Raw genomic sequence first — 11,048 nt, 5'->3', positions numbered from 1 at the left:
CCAGAAGATTAAAGTAATTAATTGCAAAAAATGAAACTATAAACTAGACATGAGTGTATATTTTTTGATTTTGAGATCAGATTATATCAAAGCATAAAAGTGATATCACAGAGGAAAAGAGAGATCGCAAAGAAAAAAATATATAGTATAAGCTACACGACCAAAATAAAGCATCAGAAAAAAAATTGTAGAAGAAAATGCTTTTAAAATATTTGTCATTTACTTTATGAATGCTTATATATGACTACTAATTTAAAAAGCTTTTGCAGAATGATTTTTAAAACACATATAAATGACCCCTAAATGGATAAAAAGCAGAAAGAGAAAAAATATAAAGAAAAAATTATGAAAAGAAACTTACTACTAATCAAGAATTGCATATTTGAGCACAATAACATTTCATACCATAAGTCAAAGAAGAATAAAAATTAGTATATAAGAGATGTTAAGAATGTTGGAAAATTGGTCTTTCACATCTCAGTCGATGAAGCAAAGAATGATAACATGCCTCACTTCTAGAAGATGATTTGGTAATATATGTCAAAATATTAAAATGTGTTTTTTACTTAGTATTATAGCCCATAGATATTGAGTAATACTATGGTGAAAGTACTATATATATTTTATATATAGTAACCTGCGTCAAGCCTATGGAGTACGAATCACTTTTAATCTCTTTTACAGATAAGAAAACTGCAGCACTGTGGGGTGAGATAAACTCAGGGACACAGCTGATAAGTTTTGGGGCCAGATTTCAAAATTATGGTGTCTGTCTCAACAGGTCACACACATAAATATCATGTTACCTTGCTTCTCTACTTTAAATAATCTTACTTAAAGAAATAGAGGAATTATAAAGATGTATGTTAAAGATATTTGCATAAAGAATTTTTAAAGTAGTTAAAACTTTCATATGAAGTAAGTATCCAAACAGGAGAATTTTGCTTAAAAAGTTTACATTTTTTAAAATTGGCAGTGATTATTTTTTGCTTCTGGCTGGCGATTAAACACACTCATATTCTTTACTTTAGAGATTTTAGGTAAATAACAAAATTCATGCTCTGAAAATGTCTGATCTGTAGTCATTTTTTGTTTTTAATTTGAACAACAGTTTGACAAATTCTTGACATCTATCTAGAGAATCTAGAGAAGCATGGATTTCTGGGGCAGAGGAAGTAAGCTTCAGGTAGCATTGAGTGTTCAAATTGTAGGATTGCTTGCTGAATGTCTTACTTTCCACCTTCCTCCTATCTCCCCTAGAGAGACAAAATATTCAACTGCAAACTTCTATTTCTGTGTTGTTTTCTATTCAGAAAGTATGTTGCCATTTAGTCATTTCAGATAGGGATCATGGACTGAGCCTGTTTTGCTGCCTGGTCTCTGCATTAACTTAACCTCCTCTTAGACAACAGATAGATGATAGATAGATAGATAGATAGATAGATAGATAGATAGATAGATAGATGATATATAGATAGATAGCCCAAGCAGCTGGAGATGGCTGTAGCAATGGAGGGTCCAGGCCCTTGAGGCGATAAAGGAGGCAAGATGGCTTTTATCCAGCACCAGATTTCTAAGACAGGGAAGCTGAGGACATGGCAGGAGTGTTTGAAATAGTCTGGACCAGCCAGAGGATACAGGTTCTGAGGATGAGCTGGAGGAGAGCAGTCGGTCAAATGAAAGCATGGACCCTGGGGGAGTTGGACCTTATGCCCTTGGCATGGAGCATTGTGAGAAACTTGAAATCTCAGAAACTACTGTGAACAGAGGGCCAGAAAAAGTCAGGCTAGAATGTTTCAAGCTACTTTGGGTACTTGGTAAAGGGGTCTGTGGAGAGATTTTACAAATAAGAAAAGTAACAGGAGCAAAAACTCAGAAAATATTTGCCATGAAGGTGCTTAAAAAGACAATGATAGTAAAAAGTGCTAAAGACACCACTCATATAAAAAGTAGGATGGAATATTCTGGAGAAAGTAAAGTACCTTTTCCTTGTGGATTTAATTTATGCTTTTCAGACCTATGGAAAATTCTACTTCATCCTTGAGTATCTCAGCAGAGGAGAATTATGCAGTTAGAAAGAGAGGAAATATTTATGGAAGACACAATCTGCTTTTACTGGCAGAAATCTCCATGGCTTTGGGACATTTACATCAAAGGGGGATTATCTACATATACCTGATGTAGGAGAAAGTTATGCTTAATCACCAAGTTCATGGAAACAAACAGATTTTGGACTATTCAAAGAATCTATTCATGATGCAACAGTCACACACACATTTTGTGAAACAATAGAATACACGGACCCTGAAATCTTGATGAAAAGTGGCCACAGTAGTGCTGGGGATTAGTGTAGCTGGGGAGCTTTGATACAGGACATGTTGACTGGAGTACCCTCTTCATTGGGGAGAAGAGAAAGAAAACAATTGATGAAATCCTCAAGTGTAAACTCAATTTGCCTCCCTACCTCACAGAAGAAGCCAGCGATCTGCTTAAAAAACTGCTGAAAAGAAATGCTGCTTCTCATCTTGGAGCTGGTCCTGGGGACATTGGAGAAGTTCCAGCTCATCCATTCTTCAGATATATTAACTTGGAAGAACTGCTAACTGGGAAGGGAGAGCCCCCTCTTTAAACCTCTTTCGCAACCTAAAGAGGATGTGAGTCTGTTTGATTTGAAGTTTACACATCAAACATCTATCTACCTGTTGACAGCTCAGATGACTCAGCTCTCAGCAAAATTGCCAACCAGGTCTTTTTGGGTTCTGCATATGTGACTCCATCTGTACTTGAAAACGTGAAAGAAAAGTTTTCCTTTGAACCAAAACTCTGGGCAAATTGAAGATGTATTGGCAGCCCATGAACACCTGTCAGCCAGGTCAAATTTTCTCCTGGACATTTCCAGGGAAGAGTTGCTTCAGCCAGCATGGCAAATCTTCAGACACCTGTGCCATATATGGTGGAAACAAGTGTCAGGAATAGACCAGATGGATGTGACCATGACTGGGGAAACTTCAGCGCCATTTCCATTCTGACCTCCAAACTCCTAGCCATACAAAATCAAGCTCTTCCCATGATCTCCAAACAACAAGAGCACCTGCGTATGAATCTGTGACAAAGCAATGCTTTTTAAGAATTTAAGGCAGAAAGGTGGGGAGGGAATGGGTGAGTATCCTTCAAGGTGAAAAAAGAAGACTCTACATAACAGTCTTGAAGAGTCAGTGTCATTCCATAAAACACTTTGGACAGAGGAAAAATAAACATGGATTTTCAAAAATCAATCAGTGGTGCCAGGAACTAAAGTGAAGTCGAATTTTGAAACTCTTAGGCACTAGGAACATCAATTAATTGATTCCTAGCGACATCTTCTCAAACTTATCAAGGACTTTCATGTTGATGACTTGAAGCTGATGGTATTAAGGGTAAGGTATTGCTTCTGAATCACTGTTGAGTTCTGATTGTATTGAAAAAGAGTTATCCTTTAATTAGGCAAAGTATGAAGTTGTCTGTAATACTTGCAGCTAAGGATAAATTAGCATGAAACTTGGTCAAACTTTCTCCAGCAATATAGAATCAAAGACGAAAGAAACTTATCAATTGATGTTTTATGTGCAAACAACCTGAAAGTTGCACGTTATGTTTTATTCAGGTAACTTACTGAGCCCAGGAGACAGCCTCTCAGTTTCTAGGTGGTGATGAAGACCCCTAATTTCTTCCTGCATGAATATTTTAAATAAAAAATAAAAATCATATTTAATCATATAAAAAGAGAAAGTAAAAAAAAATTATGAGCTTGTTTTTTAAAATGATGTTTTTAAGAGTATTTAATGCTATGAGAAACATTCATGGTATTTAAGCTTTAAAAACAATGTAAAACCTGTGTATTTAATATTTCCCATTTAATACAATTTAATGTATATATGCATATATAAACATTGTGTATTTGGAAATTTTCTTACACTAAAATCTAATTTGTAGAAACAAATTTGTTAACTCATTTGGTTTTGTTAAGGAGCTGACCTGCCAGGTAACAGAAACACAGAAATACAGGAATGAATAAATGAATGAATGAATGAATAAATAAACAAATAAATAAGGGAATGAATAATTAAATAAATCAAGAGATTTTAAGCATACCTGTTTTAAAACTAGGCTAGGGTAATAATTAAAAGCATAGGTAATTCTTATTATTTTTAAGTAAAAACAATTAGCCACTTGGATTTCTGTCATTCTTTTCAGCACATCAATGTGATGGGTTTTGGGGTATGTGGGAGAGCCTGTATCACCTTAAATACTGGCAGTGAGTTCTGATTCTTCATTTTCTAAGCAGTAGTATGCTGGTAAATGTTTAAAAATAAACTCCGTGAAAAATAAATGAATGAATGAATGCATGCCTGCACTGATTTGTGGCACTTGTCAATTTCCATGGTATAAATACTCCAATGACCGCTTTTCAAACTACCAATGTATCGGAAAGAGCTGTGAATAATTGGTCCTAGGAAGTGGTAGGAGCCTGTTTCATACTCCATTTTTTCTGAGGCATGGTTCTGTGGACATGGTTCCTAGAGCATCTATTCCTTGCATGCTGGTGTAACAAGTTCTGTTCTCTCTATGCTTGCTCAGGACCCATCTATTAGGTCTCACCTGTGTCTGTTTGAAGCTCTAGAACAGGGGTTGGCAAACTTTTTCTTAAAGGGACAGACAATAAATATTTTTAGACTTGTGGGCATTTGGTCTCTACTGCAACAAACTCAACTCATCTATTGAAGCTCAAAAACAGCCTTAGACAATATATAAAATGACGGACATGTCTGTGTTACAATAAACCTTTCTCTTATAAAAACAGGCAGCAGGGCTCTAGACCTTACTTTGCTGTTCCCGCCCATGAACTCCTGACTCTCTGCTGCACGCTGCATCCAGCTCTGTGCCCCAGGCTACGATACTGAGCCTCCCTGCAGGACTGCCGTGAATAGTATCACATCCATGTACACAGTTGTACCGTATAGCCACAGTCCCTGTGCTTTCATCCCCGGCTCAACTTACTAACACCAAGCCAAGAGATGGAAGGACAGAAATAACAATTTTGGTCACTTACTTTCCTTCTATTTTCTTCAATTTTTTCTTCTCTTAATTCACACTAAAAGGGAAAGGCATTATTTTTGCCATGTCGCGTACCCCGTTACTGAAGAACAAACATCACTTAGCCAAATGGGCTGGTGTAGGCTTCACTCCACGTTGGAATTCTCTGCTCTGAATCCTTCAGACTGGCTGCTTAGGAATGTGAAATATCTTTTTTTTCATCTAAACCTGGATTTCAAACCTACTGCCTTGCTAAAGCAGTCAACTACCCTACATGTTCTGGATAATATCCTCGTGATTCAGAATATGATGTGAAAGGGAAATTAAGGTGCATTTCAATCATTTCTATTATATGGATGTATTAATAGTGGACAAAAATCAAGATAACAACAATAATTTGTGAGTATTAAGTAACTTTTTAAAATTACACAAAATTATTTTAAATCAGAATAATAAAAATCTTAAAATATTTCAAAATGAGGACACTGTGGAGAGCTTATAGAAATATTCTACAAGTTGCAAAATATTATTTTCATAAGGATTAAGTGGAAATTTAGACAATAGACTATTTGGCAAATGAGGAAGGGAACAGTCTGGTACAGCAAATGTAATAGACCCCCATGCCAAAGTTTGCCTAAGCGTTTCGGCTGCAGACAACGGGGAATAGCTGTGTAATAGGAATGTCATGCCAGATGTTCCAATTTCCCTGAACCTAAACTAATCACTGCTGTTGCTCTGGTTCATGAGAAAAAGAAGTTTTCATTTGAAAGCATTAGGGTTTGTGTTACATAAAATACCAATTCTTTCTAATTCTTATTCTTAGTCCTATCACCAAAAGTCAGAAGAGATTAGAAATATGCCATTTGAATTCTTACAGTTAAATTTTATTTTATACAATTAGACCAATGCATTTCTCCATTTTATGGGACTTGGTAGCCACATTTGAAATGGACTCCAAGGGGTATTGAAGAGGATAAAGATGTGGAAGAAAATCTCCCAGGGCTTCCCTGGTGGCGCAGTGGTTGAGAGTCCGCCTGCCAATGCAGGGGACACGGGTTTGTGCCCAGGTCCGGGAAGATCCCACGTGCCGTGGAGCGGCTGGGCCCGTGAGCCATGGCCGCTGAGCCTGTGTGTCCGGAGCCTGTGCTCTGCAACGGGAGAGACCACAACAGTGAGAGGCCCGCGTACCGCAAAAAAAAAAAAAAAAAAAAAAAAAAAAGAAAATCTCCCAAATAGACTTCTGCAGCTTAATTTTATATTGAAGGACTTCCAGAATCTAGTTTTATTTGTCTGTGTTTTAGTTGCAAAATGACATTATATTTTGTCCGTGTGGAACACATTTTAAAACAATATTCTTCTTTAATACTGTAAGAGATACATAGTATTGCATGCCTCATTGATATATGAACATGATTAAGGAAATGAAATTGCCCATGCCTAAATAATTCTTTAAAAGTGTGCCATTAGAAAAATCAGAGCATGACAAGTTGTAATTATTAACTTTTATAAAATATCACTATATTTAGAAAAATAAATATACTGTGGTACAATAGCCATTAGTTTCACAGACAGGAAAGTAAAGCTAATGCTAATAAAATATATGCTTACAGATTTTTTAACTAGATATTTTCTTAATTACCTTTATTAATGACAAGTTTGGATTAGTACAACTAATCTTTTTACTTTAAATGATTTTTTTTTGATTCATGTTATTTTTAAGGCTGAAGTGGCTTCCTTTGAAATATCAAAGTCAATAAATAATGTCACCACTTATTAACAACAAATTAAATGAAAGAAGAAATAGATAAATGCAACATTAAAAATTCAAAGATGTCACACAGCTCATCTATGCACATTTTCTCGACTTATAGTTAAGAAAACTCAGACATTTATCTGCTCTCAACTGATGAAAACTAACAAAAATAGATACAGTTCATGAGTTTAGAATACACAGATGAGGGAGCTGAGGCGTAGAAGAAAGAAAACGATGAATGTCAGGGGTAATATAAAGCTGGGAATACTTATCAACTCACTTTGGTCAAACAGAAGTTAGAATGGTGGTTGCCAGGGCTGAGGGGCGGTGGAAACAGGGGGATGATGGTTAAAGAATACAAACTTTCAGTTATGAGGTGAATAAGATATAGCATGGTGACTATAGTTAATAATACTGTACTCTATACTCAAAAGTTGCTGTGACAGTAGACCTTTAATGTTCCATTGTAACAGCAACAACAACGAAATGGTAATTATGTGTGGTGAAAAACCTGTTAATTAACCTCATTGTAGTAAACATTTTACAATATATGTGTATCAAATCATCACCTTGTATGCCTTACTTACACAATGTTATATGTCAATTATATCTTAATAAAGCTGACAGGGTGGTGAGAGCAAGCTAACGGGATAGAGGTTTCAAGTTTATCTCAGTAAGTTCTTGGTGGCAAAATCAAAAGAGAAAATATGTTTTATATTGAGATTCTTAATTGTTTAAGCTAAAAAGAAACCACTTGTATAGGGGGAGTAAAATTCATTTATTTGCATGCTTGTTTGTTTTATTGATACTAATATCTGAATGTAATGCCTCTAAGGAGCTTCTTATGATGTAGAGACATAGGTCCTCAAAATACCCTAGTGACATCTAATTACCTCTTTTTATTACTTTCCTCAATGAAAGACAGATTTCCAAGGGACCAAATCACTTATCAGCACTCTGGCTATCTGATTTGATTTGAGTAAAATTAAGACCACCTGGAGAAGTGGTTATTTGATAAAAACCACACAGCTATTTCAGGACTAACCCAGATCCCTGGAGTTATAAGTAATAATATCTCCAGTATTAAATTTTATATATAATTGGTAATTTCCTGGACAACTGAGTGTATTCAATCTGGTTTCTCTCTCATTTTTCTTTATACATTTACTTTTCAACATAGTCTTTGATAGATTTTTCACTTTCAAATGTTTATTGTTTGTTATTCTCCAAAAACTGCTTATAGATTTCCCAAACTACAGGTGAGGAAATAAGATGTTATCTGAAAAATAATTGTACTGACTATTCAATTCCTTCAAATAACTGCATATAGACAAAGCTTGAAAAGAATCCATTTGCAGAAAATAAGTGTACAAGTTCTTTGTAAGTTCACACATGGCTCAAACACACCTTGGTTGTAATTTTACAACCTCACTTAATCATGCTTTTGGGTAGAGATTATTTCTTTTGTAACCTTTTGTGATTTACAGTATTTCAAATAATGTGTAATGCATAATACACATTTAATGGATTTTTAAATTTTTTTTTTTGGCTGTGCCCCATGGAATGCGGAACTTCCCTGACCAGGGATTGAACCCATGCCCCCTACTTTGGGAGCGTGGAGTCTTAACAACTGGACCATGAGGGAAGTCCAGTTAATGGATTTTAAATGAACATATAAGGGATAAATCAGTCTTAATTGCTCTGTTTTACCCTGTCTATAATTTGATTCATCAATTAGTTAATTATTAATAAGCCATTCATATAAGATTTCAGCAATGAGAATAATGTTTTCTCAATAGGTATGTTTTTATCGGTGACGATGATTTCAGGTATAAGTTACCAAAAAAGAAGAACAACAACAAAAAATTGGATAAAAAAGTAAAAATATTTGTTATTTCAAGTAGCTAGAATGGTCCAGGAAAGGGTGGCTTTTCTATTGGTTAATTTACTGGATCAATGATATCATTAAAGACCTGAGGGCTTCCCTGGTGGCGCAGTGGTTGAGAGTCCACCTGCCGATGCAGGGGACACGGGTTCGTGCCCCGGTCTGGGAAAATCCCACATGTCACGGAGTGGCTGGGCCCGTGAGCCATGGCCGCTGAGCCTGCGCGTCCAGAGCCTGTGCTCCGCAGCAGGAGAGGCCACAACAGTAAGAGGCCCGCGTATCGCAAAAAAAACAAAAAAGCAAAAACCAAACAAACAAACAAAAAAGACCTGAGTCCATTTCCTCTTTCTGCTCTGTTATTCTTCGTGTATTTCTGGAATACCTCATGGGTCCAAGAGGGCTGCACACCTGCAGGCAGTGCATTCTAATACTTAGAATACCATGGCATGTACAATACTGGCTGAATCAAAGAATAGTAAGATGACAACCTTTTTGCTGGGAAAATTATTAAAAGAGTTGGTTGCATACTTACATTGTATTGAGTTAGGAAGTTATTTTAATTTTCATAGAGTGATAAGCATGAGAACAATTGATTATGTTTATTGTAACAGAACAACATGCCTTTTGAAATGAATCCATGGTTCTAATGCTAATTCTCTATAAGCATTTGGTTTGGAGTTGCCTAAAATTTATATTTGAGTGTTTCCAAAAAAATTAGAAAAAAATGCTCAATTTTTTTACCGAGTTGCAGGTTTATAGGTTATGGAGACCAATTTCTAGCTTTCCTTAATTAAGTGCATTAATGTTATTTTCCTATCAACTTTTCACAATAATGTATGGTCTTAAAGGAAAAGCTTTAATAAATGAGAAAGAAAGAGAGAAAGAGAAAGAGAAAGAAAGAAAGAAAGGGAAAGAAAGAAAAGAAGGAGGGGAGAAAGGGAGAAAGAAACAAAGATAGAGGGAGGGAGGAAGTGAGTCAGAAAGGAAGGGGGCAGGACACAACCATTAAAAGAATAGCACACCCATTAAGAAAAACAGGATACCACAAAAACTGGTTAGAACCTACTAGGCCCAAGATGGCAGAAGATTTGACTTCCAGGAGAACTTAAGCCTCATTATATGCTCATTGTAATATATTAGCATGCTAAATGACACACCCACAAGTGCCATGGAAGTTCAGAGGCCATCCATAAAAGGCCAAAGTGTAGATGGTGCCCCAACTCCTAGAAATTCCCACCCCTTCTCCAAGACAGAATATTCCTCCCCCTTGTTAGCCTATGAAATTAGCCAGCCCATAAAAACTAACCATCCCCACACCTCCGGTCCTACTCCTGCCTTTTGAGACTGTCTGCATTCTGTGTATGGAATGTGTATCTCCCAGGGTTACTCTCATTATCCTGGAGGAACCCATGCCCTGTGGCCTCTCTCCCCCTCTGAGATGACCCATAATGTGCCTATGGAGTGTGTATCTCTCAGTTAACCTGTTTTCTCTTTACTATGGCTCGCTCTTGAATTCTTTCCTGCACGAAGCCAAGGACCCTCACTTGGCGGCCCATCCCAGGGACTCACCTGAGACCTGGGACATGACTCTACTCTGGTGCCCCATTTTTTCCTGCAACAGAAGGCAGGCAGGCAGGCAGGCAGGAAGGAAGGAAGGAAGGAAGGAAGGGAAAAAAGACAGGAAGAGAGAGAAAAAAGAAAAGAAAAAATATATAACTGCGGGAATTTTAATTTTTGCTAAGAAAAATGATATTTAAAACAAAAAGTTCAAAGTATTACAGAAACCATGTGAACATTTTATTTACCTAGTCATTCAGCACCCATGACCCAGTGCCATGTGCTTACCATGTGCCAAGCTAATATATTAGCTAAAAGATGACTAAGATATACTTTCTTCCCAAATTCCTTAGACATTTTAATATTTATTTCAGTAGAAGATATATATTTATTTAATGAAGATGATTATTATTTATTAATGAGAGGGGTCTTCTTGAAGCATTTTTTGGCTATTGCTCTCAATACCTAGGGAAAAAATGATTGATAAAGAGAACACGCAAATTGTTTTGAGCAGAATCCACAAGCTATGCATTATCTAAAAAAGAAATGAGATATGAATTCAGAATACCTATGTTCTGTTTAACTAGAATTCAAGGATATTGTCTCCTTGCCAGCAGAAGTAACTTGTAAGTGGAACAGTTAAAAATAAAAACCCTGATAATACCCAAGTGTTTATCTTTGTTAACAACAAAAGCACCCTCAGGGATCCTAGTTAGTTTCCTCCCCCATTTACTCCACCCACAATGAAATATAATGATGATAGGTATAAGGGCAAGAGCA

General features: G+C 36.3%; 1 pseudogene; it reads left to right on the top strand.

Annotated features, from left to right (window-relative positions):
* The first annotated feature begins 1,532 nt into the window (after positions 1 to 1,532).
* On the top strand, positions 1,533 to 3,109 carry LOC114891041 (annotated as a pseudogene).
* Positions 3,110 to 11,048: the final 7,939 nt, after the last annotated feature.

The sequence above is a fragment of the Monodon monoceros genome, unplaced genomic scaffold, assembly GCF_005190385.1.
Source record: "Monodon monoceros isolate NGI ecotype Baffin Bay Population unplaced genomic scaffold, NGI_Narwhal_1 Super_Scaffold_11, whole genome shotgun sequence".
Lineage (NCBI taxonomy): Eukaryota > Metazoa > Chordata > Mammalia > Artiodactyla > Monodontidae > Monodon > Monodon monoceros.
Note: the sequence above shows the minus strand (reverse complement) of the source record. Positions and strands in the feature narration are given on the sequence as shown.